This window comes from Crocuta crocuta, unplaced genomic scaffold, assembly GCF_008692635.1.
Source record: "Crocuta crocuta isolate KB4526 unplaced genomic scaffold, BGI_CrCroc_1.0 scaffold186, whole genome shotgun sequence".
Classification (NCBI taxonomy): Eukaryota; Metazoa; Chordata; class Mammalia; order Carnivora; family Hyaenidae; genus Crocuta; species Crocuta crocuta.
Genome location: NW_027551569.1, coordinates 8,035,910 through 8,055,739, shown reverse-complemented (window position 1 = coordinate 8,055,739; position 19,830 = coordinate 8,035,910). Strand labels below are relative to the sequence as shown.

The window sequence follows — 19,830 nt, the reverse complement described above, 5'->3', positions numbered from 1 at the left end:
CTCAACTCATTCTTTGAGGTTTTTATAATCTTTTTCACATTTGTTTTTATCAATTTATTTTTTTAACAGATTTACGCCCCACGTGGGGCTTAAACTCATAACCCTGAGATTAAGAGTCACATGCTCTATCTACTCGGCCAGGTAGGCACCCCAAGGCTGGTATGATCTGAATACCAAAATCAAACAAAGATAATATAAGAAATAAAATTATGGGCCAATATTACCCATGAATATAGATACAAAAATCTTAAATGAAACACTAATAAACTAAATCCACTTGTATATAAAAAAAATACTATCATCATTTACCACCCTTAACAGAATAAGGAAGGACAATATATCATCTTTTCACAAGTACAGAAAAAGCATCTGATAAAATTTAATACTCATTCTTCACACACAAAAAAACATCTTAGCCAACCAGCAACAGAAATGTCTTTAACCTATAGCATATCTATAAAAAATCTACAACAAACACTGGGCACCTGATTGGCTCAGCTGGAAGAGCATTTTACTCTTGAACTCAGGGTCATGAGTTCGAGCCCCATGCTGGGTGTACAGATTACTTAAATAGAGAAACTTAAAAAACTACAGCAAGCACTATTCTAAATAGTGAAACATAAGAAGCACTAGCTTCTTTTTTCTTAATGTTTATTTTTGAGAGAGAGAGAAAGAGACAGAATGCAAGCAGGGGAAGGGCAGAGAAAGGGAGACACAGAATCCGAAGCAGGCTCCAGGCTCTGAGCTGTCAGCACAGCCCGATGCAGGGCTTAAACTGACAAACAGTGAGGTCATGACCTGAGCCAAAGTTGGACGCTTAACCAACTGAGCCCCTCTGGTGCCCTATGAAGCACTCACTTTTAAGAATTAAGTGCAACATAAGAATGCCCACTATTAATACTTGTATTGAATGTTATACTGCTAGTCCTAACTAGCATAATAAGACGAAAAAAAAGAGAGAAAAGATGTAAGCATTGCAAAGGAAGACACAATTTTCATTCACATTATTTTAATAAAGTAATTTAGTAAGGTGACTGAACATAGATCTATATACCAAAAAAGCCTACATCAGCAAATAGAAATGGATAGGAAAACCAAAAGAGGAAAAATATACTATTTACAATAGTAACAAGAAATAAGGCATCTAATAATTCAAAGAGAAGATCTGAGAGATATTTACAGAGAAAAAGAAAAAAACTTGACTAAAATATTTTTTTTTAATTTTTAATGTTTATTTTTGAGAGAGAGAGAGAGAGAGAGAGAACACAAGCAGGGGAGGGACAGAATGAGAGAGGGAGTCACAGAATTCGAAGCAGGCTCCAGGCTCTGAGCTGTCAGCACAGAGCCCGACGCGGGGCTTGAACTCACAAACCATGAGACCATGACCTGAGGTGAAGTCGGACACTTAACCGACTGAGCCGCCCAGGTGCTTCTACTGAGATGTTTTTAAATATTTAAATAACTAGAAAGACATACCATGTTCAAGGATAGGAAGACTCAGTACCATAAAAGAGAATTAAATGCATGTGTAGATTAAAACTTACAAAGATCTTTTTTAAAATAGTTACAGCGATCTGGAGCACCTGGGTGGCTCAGTCAGTTAAGTGTCCGACTTTGGTTCAGGTCATGATCTTGCGGTTTCTAAGTGTGAGCTCAGCGTCAGACTCTGTTGTCAGCACATGGCCAGCTTCAGATCCTCTGTCCCCCTCTCTCTGCCCCTGCCCTCCACCCCCACTTGTGCTCACTCTCTCTCTCAAATAAAAAACATTTAATACTTCTATTTATGAATATTTCTGCAATTGGTATAAACTTCTTAGTCACTAATCACATATTTTACTTTAACTAAATTATAGTAATAGTGGATATGGCACTTCAGAATTCTTATAGCTGTAATGACCAAGTATGAGTAAAGAGTACATGAATGAGTTCTAGCTGAAAGTGCTGTGGCACCACTAGTTCAAAAGTCAATCACTGCACATTCAACACAATGTAAGTTCTGATAACTACTCCTGCAAGTGATGAAATGTTGCCAACATCTTACATAACACATAATGTTTTGGTTGTTTGTAATTATCTATGCACACTGCCAAAAGATCTCCTTAAAAGCCACTTAAAAATGTAAACACCTATTCTGAATACAAATCTCATTTACAAGGGGAAAACAGACAAAGTACATTCATAATACAATGATCATATAGGGCTCAAGGGTATTTATAGTGGAACTATGTTTGGTCCTTATACGTAAAATATCTTCCTTGTGCATGTGAGGCTCATTAGCAGCTGCCCAGTTTGCTCTACCACAGATCTGAAATTGATTAAATATATGATTTTCCCTAGGTTTAACTTATTCAAATTTAATTTTGGTTTAAGTGAATTTTGTGATACTTTATATTGGTGCTTAAACTTTCCTTGTTCAGTTTCCTAATAAAGAAATAATGATCATTTGTTTTACTAACTGCTAGGAAATGATAATTGATTGCTTACTGTGAGTCAGGTACTATTATAAGTGCTCTTGTCCATATTATATAATTTAATCTTCACAACTTTATCAGGTGGGTAATATTACTATCACCATTTTACAGACAGAAAAACTGAGGTACAGAAAAAGTTAAGTCACTTTCCCAATGTCACACAAGTAAATAGAGAAGCTTAAGGGTTCATACCCAGGAATCTGTCTCCAGAGCCCAGACCCTTAATCACTACGTTACACTTCTTTTCACAATATTTAAAAGATACATAAAATAACCATGGACAAAAAAACTCACCATTAAAAAAATTATTAGTAACAGTTAAACTTATTAAGCAACATTAATAGCAATACAACTAATTATAGGTTGATACTTAACAGCTATTTCAAAGTTTCATGGCTGTAATTAAGAGTTTTGAAGTTGGACAGACCTGGCTCTGAATCTTGGCTGTGCCCTTTACAGTAAGCTGTGTGACTTTGGACAAGTTTCGTAACTTCACCAAGCCTCAGTTTCCTCATCTGTAAAATGAGAATAATAAACATCTCACAAAATTGTTGTTAGTAACATAACTACTGCTACATTGCACTGATAGGGTAACTCCAAACAAAATACAGGTACACAGAAAACAAAGGGGAGGTTCTCAATTTACTCCAGAGAACAGGACTTTATTCTAATGATATAAGGTGACCACTTCAAGTTACCACAGAAACTATAAAATCCACACTCTAATGTAGAAGCATAATCTCCTCTAATTCATAACAAATAATTCCCCTAATTACAAGTCAAATGCTTTAGAGTTAAACAAATGAATTTGTGAAATATAAAATACTATATACACACAAAGAAAGAGAGAAACAGAACAGACACTGTTGTTTACTGACAACTCCCACAAATTCCATTCCACATATATCCTTTCTAAGACTGATAGTATTCAGGAGCACCTGAGTGGCTCAGTCGGTTGGGCATCTGACTTCAGCTCAGGTCATGATCTCACAGCTTGTGAGTTCAAGCCCTGCATCGGGCTCTGTGCAGACAGCTCAGAGCCTGAGCCTGCTTCAGATTCTGTCTCCATTAGTCTCTGTCCCTCTCCTGCTCATGCTCTCTCTCAAATATAAATAAACATAATAAAAAATAAAAGACTGGTAGTATTCAAGGAGCCCAAAATATGAACAGCTGTGTCAACAAGGAGTGATTCCTAGCAATGGTAGGAATAAATTTTTATAAGAAAAAGACAAAGAAAAAGACATGTCATCAAAGCAGGGTAGAAGTATCATTACTACCAAGGAATGATTATTTCATTTATAACTAGCATTTTACTGGTCAAACGAGTTTAACTGTCACTAATGTTGCCTTTACAATCTCAATCAAATTGTTTTACAGTAAACAAACACACTGCTATTAATATCTGTATTTACTAATAAATTATAACATTATCTATTTGTGATAAGGTTAGTTGTTTATTTGAAGGGGGAAGTTTTAGAAGTACAATATAAAAACCTGTCTGTTTTTAAAGGAATGATAGGAATAATATTTTACAAAAGCCCTATAGGATAATTCTGCTAAAAAGCTCATCAATAATATTATCAAGGTGAGTTTTTATGAATGTCACCAATCTAATAGCAAGAATTATACTAAGTATTAAAATAACTTATCGCATAAAAATAATTTTTAAAATGATTGTTCACTGTAGCTCAAAGATTTATTTTCTTAAATGTTTAGGTCTTTGAGAGAGAGTGAGAGAACGAGTGGAGGAGAGGCAGAAAGAGACCAGGACAGAGGATCTGAAGCAAGCTCTGTGTTGACAGCAGAGAGCCTGATGTGGATGGGGCTCAAACTCACAAACTGTGAGGAATGACCTGAGCTGAACTTGGACACTTAAATGACTGAGCCACCCAGGCACCCCTAGCTCAAAGATTTAATAAAAAGTGTCTACTCCTTAATACAGACCCTTTTACCAAGTAGTTGCAAAAACATCAACAGAACAAGCTCATCATCAATAATCATCAGAGAAATGCAAGTCAAAACTACGATGAGAAATCACCTCATCTCTGTCAATGACTGAAAACAACACAAGAACAGGTGTTGGCAAGGATATAAAAAAGAAAGGAACACTCATGTACTGCTGGTGGCAATGCAAACTGCTGCAGCCACTGTGGAAAACAGTAGGCAGGTTCCTCAAAATTTTTAAAGTATAAGAACTCTATGATCCAGCAATTACAGTACTGGGTACTTACCCAAAGAATACAAGAACACTAATTTAAAGGGATACATATGCCCCCAAGTTTATAGCAGCATTATTTATAATAGTCAAGATATGGAAGCAGCCCAAGTGTCCATCAACTGATGAACAAAGAAGGTGTGGTAAATATATACAGGGGAACATTAGCCATAAAAAATAAAATCTTGCCATTTGCAACAACACGGATGGAGTTAGAGAGTATTATGCTAAGTGAAATCAGTTAGAGAAAGATAATCACCACATGATTTCACTCATGTGTGGAATTTAAGAATCAAAACAAATCAGCAAAGGGGAAGAGAGACAGAGANTTTTTCCATTTCTTTGTGTCTTCTTCAGTTTCCTTCATAAGTTTTCTATAGTTTTCATATATAATTTTTTAAAAAATCTTTTTAATGTTTTTATTTCTGAGTGTGAGGGAGGGAGGGAGAGAGAGAGAGAGAGAGACAGCGCGAGCAGGGGAGGGTCAGAGAGAGAGGGAGACACAGAATCTGAAACAGCCTCCAGGCTCTGAGCTGTCGGCACAGAGCTCGACACGGGGCTCGAACCCACCAACCGTGAGATCATGACCTGAGCTGAAGTCGGACGCTTAACCGACTAGGCCACCCAGGCGCCCCCTATCACTCACATCTTAAACTCAGTCTCAATCTAAGTGCAAAACTGCATAATAATCACAGGTATCATTTAATCAGGTCTTACTATGTGCCAGCTATTGTTTTATAAGACTTAACATATATCACTTCTTTTATACTTCATAACAACTCTATGTGAAAAGTATGAGGCATGGAGAGGTTAAATCACTTGCTCAAGGTTTCACATTGTATATACATGGGAAAGCTTAGATTATAACTCAGATAGTTTTGCCATTAACTGTGCATATTAAATTCTCAAAAAATCTTGATAATGTGCTTTAAATTCTATCTTCTTTGATTTAGACAATTCAGCCTATAAAGGGAAAAAATGGTCTTCAATTCTGTCATCCAACATATACACTATTCTTCAAAGCTTTAACTGAATATTTGATCAGCATGCCACAAAGAAGTCAAACATTAATAGAAATGTGATGAAGAATATTAGCAAATTAAACCCAACAATATATTTTTAAAAATTGCACACCACAACCAAGTAGGATTTATCTCAGGTATGCAAGGCCGATTCAACACTCAAAAATCATTTAATGTTAATTCATCACATTAACAAGTTAAAAAAGAAAAATTGCAGGATCATATCAATAGATAGAGAAAAAGGATTTGACAAAATCCAACACTCACTCATGATAAAAACTCTTCAGTGAACTAGGAATAGAGGGCAATTTCCTCAATCTACAAAAACCTACAGCAACATCACACTTAATGATGAGAACCTAGGAGACTTCCTGATAAGATCAAGAATATGGCAAAGATGTCTCCTCTCACCATTCCTTTTGAACATAATATTGGAAGTCCAGGCTTATGAAATAAGATAATAAAAGGAAATAAAAGGTATACATACTGGGAAGGAAGAAATGAAATTATCTTTGCTCACGGATGATATGATTACATAAGCAGAAAATCAAGAAGGAGGAGGAAGAGGAGGATGAGAAGAAGAAGAAGAAAAAGAAGAAGAATAAAGAACCAATGGAACTAATAAGTAATTACATACAGCAAGGTTGCAGGACACAAGGTTAATATACAAAAGTCAATCAATTTCCTATATACCAGCAATGAACAAGTGTAATTTGAAATTTAAAATAATACATTTATATGAACACCTTAAAAAATTAGACACTTGGGGTCACTTGGGTAGTTCAGTTGGTTAAGGGACCAACTATGGCTCAGATCATGATCTTGTGGTTTGTGGGTTCAAGCCCCTTGTCGGGCTCTGTGCTGACAGCTCAGAGCCTGAAGCCTGCTTCAGATTCTGTGTCTCCCTCTCTCTCTTCCCCTCCCCTGCTCTCTCTCTCAAAAATAAACACTTTAAAAAAATCAGACACTTAGGTATAATTTAAGGCAATTTAATAAAATATGTGTAAGATCTCTATGAAGAAAATTACAAAACTCTGATGAACAAAATTATACATAAACTAAATTAATGTAGGGGCACCCGGGTGGCTCAGTCAGTTAAGTGTCTGAGTCTTGATCTTGGCTCAGGTCTTGATCTAATAGATGTGAGATTTAGCCCCACATCAGGGTCTGTGCTGACAGTGTGGAGCCTGCTTGGTATTCATTCATTCTCATTCTCTCTCTCTCTCTTTCTCTCTCTCTCTCTCTCTCGGTCTTTCCCCCACTCATTCTCTCTGTCTCTGTGTGTGTGTGCCTCTCTCTCAAAATAAATAAACTTTAAAAAAAAACAAATTAATATAGAAATATTCCATATTCATGGTCAAAAGACTACCAAGATGTCAATTCCTCCTTACTTGAGCTGTAGATTCAATACAATTCCAGTCAAAACCTCAGCAAATTATTTTGTAAACATGACAAACTCATTCTAAAATTTAAAGCCCATGTCAACTATATTCAAATAAAATACTTAAAAACAATAAAAATAAAGTTTAAAGACCAGAAATAGACCCACATAAATACAATTACCTGTCTTTCAGCAAAGGCAATACAATGGAGAAAACAGAGGTTTTTTTAACAAATGGCATTAGAACTAGTAAAAAGGAGAAAAAAGAATTTAGGCATAAACTTTACATCATTCACAAAAATTAACTAAAAATGAATCACAGACCTAAATGTAAAATGTAAAACTATGAAACTACTAGAAGATAACATAGGGAAAAAAATCTAGATCACCTTGGGTATAATAATGACTTTTTAAATACAAGACCAAAGGCATGAGCTGTGAAAAAAATAATTGAGGAGCTGGACTTCCTTAAAATTAAGAACTTCTGCTCACCATAAGATATTATCCTAAATATATAAAGAAATTTCAGACCTTAACAGTAAGAAAACAACTCAATTTAAAAATAGGCAAAAGACTTGACAGATTATCTCAACAAAGATATACAGGTGGCAAATAAACATGTAAAAAGATGTTCAACATCATATGTCATTAGGGAAGTACAAATTATAACGAGATACCACTACACACCTATCATTAGAATGCCCCAAATCCAGAACACTGACACCACCAAATTCTGACAAGGACGTGGAGCAACAGTAGCTTTCATTCATTGTTAGTGAGAATGCAATATGGTACCGCCACTTTGGAAGACAGTATAGTAGTTTCTTAAAAACTAAACATACTCTTACCATATAATCTAGCAATCCTCTTCCTTGGTATTTGTCCAAAGTAGCTGCATATTTACAACTACACAAAACATGCAAATAGTTGTTATAACAGTTTAATTCATAATTGCCAAACCTTAGAAGCAAACAAGATGTCCTTCGGTAGGTAAGTGAATAAACTGTGATACATCCAGAGAATGGAGTAATACTCAGCACTGAAAAGCAATGAGCTACCAAACGAAGAAAAGACATGGGGAAAACTTAAATGAATATTACTAAGTGAAAAGGCTGCATATTATATGATTCCCACTCTGTGGCATTCTGAAAAAGGCAAAACTTTGGAGGCAGTAAAAAGATTGCTAGTGGTTACCAAGAGCTAGCAGGGTTTGAGAGATAAATAAGCAGAACTGTGTCTCCCTTTCTCTCTGACCCTCCCCTGTTCATGCTGTCTCTCTCTCTCAGAAATAAATAAAACATTAAAAAACAGTTTAAAAAAAGATTTTACGATGTTGAAACTATTCTTATACTACTGTAATGTTAACTACATGTCATGATGTATTTGTCAAAAACTCATATGATATGTAACACAAAGAGTGAACCCTAATGAAACTATGGAGTTTGGGTGATAATGGTATGTCACCATATGTACCACTCCAGTGCCCAATGTAAATAGGGAAGTTGTACACATGTGGAGGTAAAAGGCTTATGTGAACTCTGTGCTTTCTGCTCAATTTTGCTGTGAACACAGAAATGCTCTTAAAAGTAAAGTCTGTTTTTATGGGGCTCCTGGTTGGCTCAGTTGGTTAAGTGTCCGATTCTTGATTTCAGCTCAGGCCAAGATCTCATGGTTCATGAGTTAGAGCACCATGTTGGGATCTTTGCTGACAGCTCAGAGCCTGCTTGGGATTCTCTCTCTCATCCCCTATCTGCCCCTCTCCTATGTGTGCTCTCTCTCCCTTTCAAAATAAATAAATAAAACTTAAAAACAACAACAAAGGACTTCATTCCAAGATCAAGCAGGCTGTGAAATCATATATGTTTCTTCTTTGTATACAGCATATTACCCAGTTATTAACTCACCTATCTGAACTATCAAGCAACTCACATTTCTAAATCTTCAACAAAAATAGGTCTCAAAATCCTACTTCCTCTTCCTATATCAGACAGAAACATTTAAGTGCTGCTTCTTTATTTAGTTATAGAATGATATTTTGAATGTAGTTTGTAAAAAAAAAAAAAAAAAGAATTCTGATTTGAACCAGAAAACATACATTCATTCATTCAACAAGTTACATATTGGGAAGCACTTAGAGGCCAGGTACTTTCCTAGACTATGGAGATAACATACAGAATGAATCAAAATCTCTACCCTTCTGATGGTATATTGTATTTGGGGAGGCTGTAAAGATAATAAAGAAATAAATACATAATATGTTGTTTATGAAGAAAAATCAAGCAGAGTGAGAGAAAAGAAATTGTTCAGGTTAGAAGGTAGATGGAAAAGAGGATATTCTTTTAAATAAAGAGGTAATTTCCTCTTTGCTCATTAGGGTATTTTTTTTTTAGATTAAATTTTATTTATTTAATTTATCTTCATGTTAGTTAACATACAGTGTAGTCGGCTTCAGACGTGATGGAATCCAGTGATTCATCACTTACATATAACATCGAATGCTCATCCCAAAAGGTGCCCTCCTTTATGCCCATCACTCATTTTCCACACCCCCATCAACTCAGTTTGTTCTCTGTATTTAAGAGTCTCTTATGGTTTGTCTCCCTCTCTGCTTTTATCTTATTTTTTCTATCCTTCCCCTATGATCATCTGTTAAATTTCTCAAATTCCACCATGTGAGTTGAAATTATGTGGTATCTTTCTCTGACTGACTTATTTGCTTGGCATAATAGACTCTAGTTACATCCACGTTGTTGTGAATGGCAAGATATCATTCTTTTTCATCACCAAGTAGTATTCCATTTTGTATATATACCACATCTTGATCCATTCATCACTTGATGGACATATGGGCTTTTTCCATAATTTGGCTATTGTTGATAGCACTGCTATAAACATTGGGGTGCATGTGCCCCTTCAAATCAGCACTCCTCTATCCTTTGTATAAATTCCTACTAGTGCAATAGCTAGGTTGTAGGGTAATTCTATTTTTAATTTTTTGAGGAACCTTCATACTGTTTTCCAGAGTGGCTACATCAGTCTGCATTCCCACTAACAGTGCAAGAGGGTTCCCCTTTCTCTACTTCCTCACCAACATCTGTTGTTTCCTGAGTTAATCTTAGCCACTCTGACTGGCATGATTCAGATTCTGGGTCTCCCTCTCTCTCTGCCCCTCCCCCACTTGTGCTCAGTCTCTCTCAAAAGACAAAGAATAAGGGGCGCCTGGTTGGCTCAGCTGGTTAAGTGTCGGACTTCAGCTCAGGTCAAGATCTCGTAGTTTGTGAGCCCTACATTGGGCTCTGTGCTGACAGCTCAGAGCTTGGAGCCTGCTTCAGATTTTGTGTCTCCCTTCTTTGCCCCTCCCTTGCACATACTCTGTCTCTGACTCTCAATAATGAATACATGTTAAAAAATATTTAAAAAATAAGCATTTAAAAAAACAAAAAATTTTAAAAAGGAAAAGTGTCTATTCGTATCTTCTGCCCATTTCTTCACTGGATTATTTATCTTTTGAGTACGGAGTTTGGTAAGTTAATTATAGATTTTTTTTTTTAATAGTTTATTGTCAAATTAGTTTCCACATAACACTCAGTGCTCATCCCCACAAGTGTCCTCCTCCATGCCCATCCCCCCTCCCCCCAATTATAGATTTTTGATACTAACTTTTATCTGGTATGTCATTTGCAAATATCTTCTCCCATTCTGTAGGCTGCCTTTTAGTTTTGTTGGTTGTTTCCTTTAATGTGCAAAAGGTTTTTATCTTGATGAGGTCCCAAAAGCTCATTTTTGCTTTTATTTTCATTGCCTTTAGAGACATGTCAAGTAAGAAGTTGCTGTGGCTAAGATCAAAGAGGTTGCTGCCTATTTTTTCATATAGGAGTTTGATGGTTTCCTGTCTCAAATTTAGGTCTTTCATTCATTTTGAATTCATTTTTGTGTATGGCGTAAGAAAGTGATCCAGTTTCACTCTTCTACATGTTGCTGACCAGTTCTTCCAGCACCATTTGCTAAAGAGAGTGTCTTTTCTCCAGTGGATACTCTTTCTTGCTTTGTTGAAGATTAGTTGGCCATACACTTGCAGGTCCATTTCTGGGTTCCACTGATCTATTCCATTGATCTATGTATCTGTTTCTGTGCCAGTACCATACTGTCTTAATGATTACAACTTTCTAATACAGGCTAATGTCCAGGATTGTGATGCCTCCAGCTTTGGTTTTCTTTTTCAACATTACTTTGGTTATTCAGGGTCTTTGGTGGTTCCATACAAATTTTAGGACTCTTTGTTCTAGCTCTGTGAAGAATCCTGTTGCTATTTTAATTGAGATCAAATGGAATGAGGACTGCTTTGGGTAGTACTGATATTTTAACAATATTTGTTCTTCCAATCCATGAGCATGGAATGTTCTTCAGTTTCTTTCATAAGCTTTCTGTACTTTTCAGAGTACAGATCTTTTACATCTTGGGTTAGGTTTATTCCTAGGTATTTTATAGTTTTTGATGCAATTGTAAATGGGATCGATTCCTTGATATCTCTTTCTGTTGCTTCATTATTGGTGTATAGAAATGCAAACAAGTTTTGTACATTGATTTTATATCCTGAGACTTTGCTGACTTCTGGTATCAGCTCTAGCAGTTTTTTGGTGGAGTCTTTGGATTTTCCATGTAGAGTATCGTGTCATCTGCGAAAAGTGAAAGTTTGACTTCTTTTTTGCCAATCTAGATGCCTTTTATTTCATTTTGTTGTCTGACTGCTGAGGCTAGGACTTACAACACTATGTCAAACAACAGTGGTGAGAGTGGACAATCCCTGTTGTGTTCATGGTCTCAGGAGGAAAGCTCTCAGTTTTCCCCCAAAGAGGATGATATATGCTGTGGGCTTTTCACCTATGGCTTCTATGATGTTTAGGTATGTTCCTTCTATCCCAACTTTCTTGAGAGTTTTTATTAAGGAAGGATGCTGTATTTTGTCAAATGTTTTTTCTGCATCTATTGACAGGACCGTATGGTTCTTATCCTTTCTTCTATTAATGTGATGTATCACATTGATTTGCGAATATTGAAGCAGCCCTGCAGCCCAGGAATGAATCCCACTTCATCATGGTGAATAATCCTTTTTATATGCCGTTGAGTTCGATTTGCTAGTACCTTGTTGAGAATTTCTGCATCCAGGTTCATCAGAGATACTGGCCTCTAATTCTCCTTTTTAGGAGAGTCTTTGTCTACTTCAGGAATCAAGGTAATGCTGGCTTCAAGCTTTTCTGTCATTTGTTTTTTGGAACAGTTTAAGAATAGGTATTAACTCTGCTCTGCTTTAAATGTCTGGTAGAATTCCCTTGGGAAGCCATCTGGTCCAGGACTATTATTTGTTAGAAGATTTTTGATAACTGATTCAATTTCTTCACTGGTTATGGGTTTGTTCTTTTCCTCCTGTTCGAGTTTTGGTAGGGTGCATTTAGGAATTGGTCCATTTCTTCTATATTGTCCAGTTTGCTGGCATATAATTTTTCATAGTACTCTCTAATAATTTGTTTTTCTGTGGTATTGGTTGTGATCTTTTCTCTTTCATTCATGATTTTATTTGGGTCCTATTTGGGTCCTCTCTCTTTTCTTTTTGAGACATATGGCTAGGAGTTAATCAATTTTGTTTATTCTTTCAAAAAACAAGCTCTTAGATTCATTGCTCTCTTTTAACTTTTTTTTTGGATTCTCTATTGTTTATGTCTGTTCTAATCTTTATTATTTCTCCTCTTCGGCTGGCTTTAGGCTTTTCCTTCTGCTGCTTTTCTATCTTCTTTAGGTATAAGGTTAGGTTTTTCATTTGGAACCTTTCTCACTTCTTGAGATATGCCTGACCTGCAATCTATTTTCATCTTAATTTGCTGCATCCCAAAGGATTTGGACCATCTTATTTGCATTTCATTTGTTTCCATATATATTTTTTTAATTCTTCTTTAATTTCCTGGTTTACCCTTTCATTCTTTAGGAGGATGTTCCTTAAACTCCATGCATTTGGGGACTTTCCAGAGTTTTTCTTGTGATTGATTTCAGTTTCATAGCGTTGTAATCTGAAAATATGCATGGTATGATCTCAATCTTATTACACTTGTTAAGGGTGGTTTTGTGACAAGTATGTGATCTATTTTGGAGAATGTTCTATGTGTACTCGAGAAGAATATGTATTCTACTGCTTTAAGATGAAAAGTTCTGAAAATATCTGTTAAGTTCATCTTGTCCAATGTATCATTTAGAGCTGTTGTTTCCTTATTTTCTGTCTAGATGATCTGTCCATTGCTATAAGTGGAGTATTAAAGATCCCTATAATTACAGTATTATTATCTATACATATGTTTATGTTTGTGATTAACTGATTTATATATTTGGGTGTTCCACATTGGGAACATAAATATTTAGAATGGTTAGCTCTTCTTGTTGGATAGACCCCTTAATTATGATATAATCCCCTTCTTCATCACTTGTTATAGTCTTTGTTTTAAAATCTAGTTTGTCTGGGGCACCTGGGTGGCTCAGTCGATTAAGCATCCGACTTCGGCTCAGGTCATGATCTCACGGTTGGTGGGTTCGAGCCCCGTGTCAGGCTCTGTGCTGACAGCTAGCTCAGAGCCTGGAGCCTTTCTCAGATTCTGTATCTCCCTCTCTCTCTGACCCTCCCCTGCTCACGCTCTCTCTCTCTCTCTCTCTCTCTCTCTCAGAAATAAAAAAAAATAAAATAAAACCTAGTTTGTCTGATATAAGTATGACTACTCCAGCTTTCTTTGGCCATCTAGTAGCATGATAAATGGTTCTCCATCCCCTTTTCAATCTGCAGGTGTCCTTAGGTCTAAAATGAGTCTCTTGTAGACAGCATACAGATGGATCTTGGTTTTTTTATCCATTTTGATACCCTATGTCTTTTGATTGGGGCATTTAGTCCATTTACATACAGAGTGATTACTGAAAGATATGGATTTAGTGCCATTGTGTTATCTGTAGGTTTCATGTTTGTGGTGACATCTCTGGTCCTTTGTAGTCATTGTTGCTCTCCACTATCAGAGTCCCCTTCAGGATCCCTGCAGGGCTGGTTTAGTGGTCAAGAACTCCTTTAGTTTTTGTCTGGGAAAGCCTTTATCTCTCCTTCTATTCTGAATGACAGCCTTGCTGGATAAAGGATTCTTGGCTGCATATTTCCTTCCATTCCCTTCTGGCCTGCCAAGTTTCAGTGGACAGTCTGCTACTACCCTTACGTGACTACCCTTGTAGGTTAAGGCCCGTTTGTCACTACCTGCTTTCAGAATTCTCTATTTTTGTATTTTGCCAGTTTCACTATGTCATGGTGTTTACTTGTTTGTTGATTTTGAAGGAAGTTATCTGTGCCTCTTAGACTTGCATGTCTCTTTCCTTCCCCAGATTAGAGAAGTTCTCAGCTATAATTTGTTCAAATAAACCTTCTGCCTCTTTCTTCTTCTTATGGAACTCCTATGATACGGATACTATTTTTGTTTCATGGAATCACCACCTCTCTAATTCTCCCCTCATGATCTAGTAATTATCCTTTCCCTCCTTTTTTCAGCTTCATCATTTTCCATAATTTTATCTTCTATTTCACCTATTCTCTCTTCTGCATCCTCCTTCCTTGCTGTCACTGTATCTAGTTTATTTTGCATGTCATTTACAGTATTTCTTAATTCATCGTGACTATTTCTTAGGTCTTTGATCTCAGCAGCAAGATTCTCTACTGTCTTCTATGCTTTTTACAAGCCCAGCTATTAGCTTATGACTGTTATTCTAAATTCTTGGTTAGATATATTGTTTATATCTGTTCTGAGCATTTCTCTGGCTATCATTTCTTCCTGGATTTTCTTTTGAGGAGAATTCTTCTGTTTCATCATTTGGCTACGTTTCTTTTACATGTTTTAATAGCTTGTAATGTTTCCTGCACCTGTGAGTACTACTACAGTAAAAAGGGATCATACACCACAGCCTGGCACTTCAGGAAGTATTTTTGGAGTGTGTTGCCTGCATTCAGTTGTTGCATTATTTAGCTGCTTGTTCCACTGTTCAGTCCTCTGCAAAGCTCCTCCTTGCTTGTAGTGGTAGAGTATTTGAACCTTCCACAGGTGTGCTTTAATTTGTTCGCTGAAGCAACCCTCAATCTGCCAAGCTGTCTCCTCTACCTGTGGAGATCCTTCTGCCACTCCACAGATTAATTTCCTGAGTGTTCCAAGTGATCTGACCTCAATACAGCTGCGTTTGAGGGATGAGAGAAATCCTGGTCACACGACTTCTCCATCACCTTAACTCCTCTCCACACTTTCTCTACACAGGACACCCCACTCTTCTGCACTCCAGTAGCAGCAGTGACAGGAGCGGGGTTGCTGGGAGTGGAAAATCTCAGTAGGTTATATTTGAGGAGACAGATCTGAAAATATTGAGTAGTAAGAGGGAAAACCCAATTACACAGGTGAGAGAGAGCATTCTGGGTCAAAGGAACACCAAGTACACAATTCCTGAGACAGAACTATGTCCAGTAAGTTAGGGGAATAGAAAGGAGATGATATAGCTATAGCTTCCTTAGTAAAGGGAGAATAGAAAAAGAGGTTAGAAAGGAAGCCAAGTTCTTCATATGGTTTCACAGGACATTGCAAGGGGAGAAATCAGGAATTTGGTTGTTAAACCCAATAAAATGCAAAAACTCATGAATAATATAGCTATATGTCAAATTAACTTTTGAAAATGGCTAGCTCCAAGTCTATCACACATAATATTCATGTGTGATGCCCTAATTACTCCAAATCTGGAAGCAGTATCTCTCTCCTCTAAATCACTGCTTTTTCAAAAACTTTTTATAGCATTTACTACATTTTACATATAGTAACTATTGATATATGTCATGTCCTATAAAATTTGGGCAACTTGAGAGTAGAATTCATAGTTTATAGTTGTTTAATAATACAAAAGAGCCACTGTTGGGATGCCTGGGTGGCTCAGTTGGTTGAACATCTGACTCCTGATTTCAGCTCAGGTCATGATCCCAGGGTTGAAGGATTGAGCCCCATGTTGGACTTTGCTCTGAACATGGAGCCTCCTTTAGATTCTTTCTCTCCCTTTGACTCCCTCCCCTGCTTGCACTCTCTCTCTTAAGAAAACAAAACAGGCCACCACTTATTGAAGATATTTATCATTAGCTCATTTAATCCTATTATCACTTCCATTAGTATTTAGCACATGAGAAAATTCAGATTTAGAAATATTAAATAACTGATACAAAATTATATAGCTAATAGGGTAACATTTTAACTCAGGTTTGTCTGACTCTAGAGCCAATGTTCCATGTTGCCTTTAATCAACTCCAGCATCTAATTTAGAACCTTGGTTGCAAAAGGCACCTAATATATTTGTACAAAATAAATAACTCTAAGGACAGAAGATGAATTAGAGTCAGACCAATGATCAGATCAGAATTGGAAAAAACAGGGGCAAAAAATAAAATCCTTAATAAGGCTTATAAAAAGTTTGGCATGACTATGAGCTTGCCCATCAGTCCAACTACACCTGTCCTTTGATACTTTAAACTCGCCAGGCTTCCTCTCACCATAAGGTCTCTCTAATCAATAGTTTTAACAACCTCTTACTTTTCTCTAAGTTAATTTTATGCCTTTTTTTTTTTTTTTTAGCTTTTATTATTTTTGAGAAAGAGAGAGAGAGCATGAGCTGGAGAGGGGCAGAGAGAGGGAGACACAGAAACTTAAGCAGGCCTCCAGGCTCTGAGCTGTCAGCACAGATCCTTCCTTACACAGGGCTTGAAACCACAAACTGTGAGATCATGACCGGAGCAGAAGTTGGATGCTTAACCCACTGAGCCACCCAGTCATTCTATAGAACAACTCATTCTACTCATTCCTTAAAGCCCTGCTCAAGTTATCACTTCACCAAAGTAACTGTCCTTGACCACTGCCTCTCTCACCCGAACTAAATCTCTATAATAATCAAGTAACACCCTGTACTTGTCTTTTACACTTTATCACAATATAAATAAATGTATACTTAATACCTCTCTTCTCTGCAAGAATAAAAGCAGCATAAGGGCAGTATCCTCATCTATCAAGTTCACTGCAAATGATTAGTAAATGCTTAATATTGTTTATAATATTGCTTTATTATGGGGCGCCTGTGTGGCTCAGTCAGTTGAGCATCCAACTCCGGATCAGGTCATCTCACGGTTCGTGGTTTTGAGCCCTGCATCAGGTTCTGTGCTGACCACAGGATTTAAAAACAAAAAAGTACACACAGAAGGCAGGCAAGATGTGAGAAGCCAAAATACCAAAGGAAAAGAAAAGGCAGGGAGAAGTCTGACATTCTCTATTATTTTTAACTCCTGAGGCAACTAGCTGCATACTAGACCTTTTGGCAGTCTCACAAGACTGCAGAGACAGAAATTAGAGCTCAGGGCTTATCAAGACAGGTAGGATTTGAGGAGCTGAGATTCCACAGAAAAGACAAGCACAGAAAAATCAATCTGGANAGCAAAAAAGGTAAGCAGAACTTCTGGTAGGTTCCCAGTGCTGGGAAAAGAAAAATTACAGTTCAGGGCCTGCCAAGAAGGTCAGGCTCTGGCAAATACCCCAGGATTCCATTTGATACCTCTAAAGAATAACACTCTTCAGAGTAATGGGAAACTGGATTTAAACCAGCTCTTAAGAAGTCTAAAACAAAGCCTCAAGTCATCTCAAGCCTACACTGGATCAAGGTCATTTGCTCCTACTTTTAAATACTACTATAAGAAAATTTAATCCTTTCTAGAGAACAATATCATCATTAAACCCTCTATAATTTTTTATATACAATATCTGGCATTCATTTAAAAAATCACCAGAAATGCTAGGAGACAAGACCAAATGACTGAAAGAAAAGAGAAAAAGCATACAATAAAAAAAGACCAAAGGTGATCCAAATATTTTAATTATCAGACACAGATTTTAAAATAACTGTGATTAATAAGTTCAGGAAAACAGAGGATAGGGTGGGAATTTCACCAGATATATGGAATGTACACAAATAAAAAAATCATTAAATTTAAATTCTAAAACTAAAAAATAAACATAAAATTAATAATAAAATACATGCTTATAACAGATTTGACACTAAGTAAATAGATAAATAGAAAATACACACATGAAAGACAAAAAAAAAAAAAAAAAATGAAAAAAAAAAAAAAAAGATGGAAAACAGAGAAAAGTACATGAGAGGCATATAGGCAACTGCGGGGAGTAAGCTTAGGAATTCTGAGTCTGCACTGATGCGTTAACATGGCAAAAAGTACAAAACCATAGGATGCCCATACCCAAGCTTGGATAAACAAGATTAGACTCCCAGGATAGAGTGGGGACAGCAAAGGCCCATAGGATAGAGAAGAGTGACAAAGGTCCCTAGAACAGAGAGGGCAGAGCAAAGGCCCCAACACAAAGGTATATGAGGTAAGCAAGATTAGGTATTCAGGGTGAAAACACCCCCTAATTTAGTACTATAACAGAAAGCTGCTTTCACAGGAAGGAAGGACCAAATTAGGTAAACAGGTAAATAGGGCTATAGGTCTCTGTGGGTGAAGTTGCCCACAGCAGAGCTAATTTGCAAAAGAAACTTGTTAACCCCGAGGTTACATGCTCTGTTTTATCCCTGAGGCTGGCTAAGATAAACAGATGCAGCGCCTCATGTTGTCCATTAACATCCATCTGCCTGGAGCCAGGATTTTGGTTTATACTGACCCAAACACTTAACACCATATATCTTCAAAAACCCTTTTGCTCATGTCCATGAGTTAATGTTCACAGATTTATTGTCTCTCTGTGCACGCCCATCACGTTTGTAACCCTTCTTATCTCAATAAATATGGAGCAAGGACCCTTAGTCAGGGCTCTTGTCTTTTCCTGGGCATTACTCATCTCTCGCATTTAAATCCTGCATCCACTTTCTCATGGGACAAGAAAGAACTTTAGACCCAGAGTCTACGACAGGCTACAGAGAAAAATAGAACATACAGTTCTGCAGAATCCCAGAAGGAATGAATCCAAGACTGGGGCAGAAACAATATCTTAAAAATATTCCAAACCTGACAAAAGATATCAAGCTAGAGATTCAAAAGGGTCTATGAAATTCAAGCAACTTAAACACAAAGGAAACCACCTAGAAGAATTATTTAACTAAAAACAGGCACCTGGATGGCCCAGTTGGTTAAGCAACCAACTCTTGATTTAGGCTTACGTCATGATCTCATGGTTTGTGGGATCAAGCGTTAAAATGAGCCTCTGTGCTGACACTGTGGAGCCTGCTTGGGATTCTCTCTCTCCCTCAAAAATGAATAAATAAACTTTAAAAAACTGATAAATTAAAAAACTAACGAAAACCAAAGACATTGCTTCCCTAACAAGAACAAAAAAAGGTAGAATCAGAAGACAATATTTAAAATACTGAAAGAAAATAACTGCCAAGCTGAAATTCTATGTCTAATAAAAATACCCTTCAGAAAACTTCCAAATGTATCATATGAAGCCAGCATTACTCTGATACCAAAACCAGATAAAGACACTACAGCAAAAAAGAACTACAGGCCAATATCTCTAATGCACATAGATGCAGTAATCCTCAACAAGATATTAGTAAACCAAATCCAGCAATACATTTAAAAAATCATTTACCACAATCACACAATCAAGTGGGATTTGTTCCCAGGATGCAAGGGTGGTTCAATAT

At 36.8% G+C, this 19,830-nt stretch overlaps 1 protein-coding gene across 8 annotated transcripts in view; it reads right to left on the bottom strand.

Moving 5' to 3' along the window:
• NUMB (NUMB endocytic adaptor protein) overlaps window positions 1-19,830 on the bottom strand; it is a 186,457-nt gene that overhangs the window by 104,141 nt on the left and 62,486 nt on the right. For 7 of the 8 annotated variants that reach the window (XM_077750778.1, XM_077750784.1, XM_077750781.1 and 4 more), the window contains exon 3: window positions 2,899-2,986. The exons of the other annotated variant lie outside the window; for it this stretch is intronic. The gene's annotated coding sequence lies outside the window, so the exon portion shown is untranslated. The remainder of the gene's footprint in view (window positions 1-2,898; window positions 2,987-19,830) is intronic. 8 annotated transcript variants of the gene reach the window in all.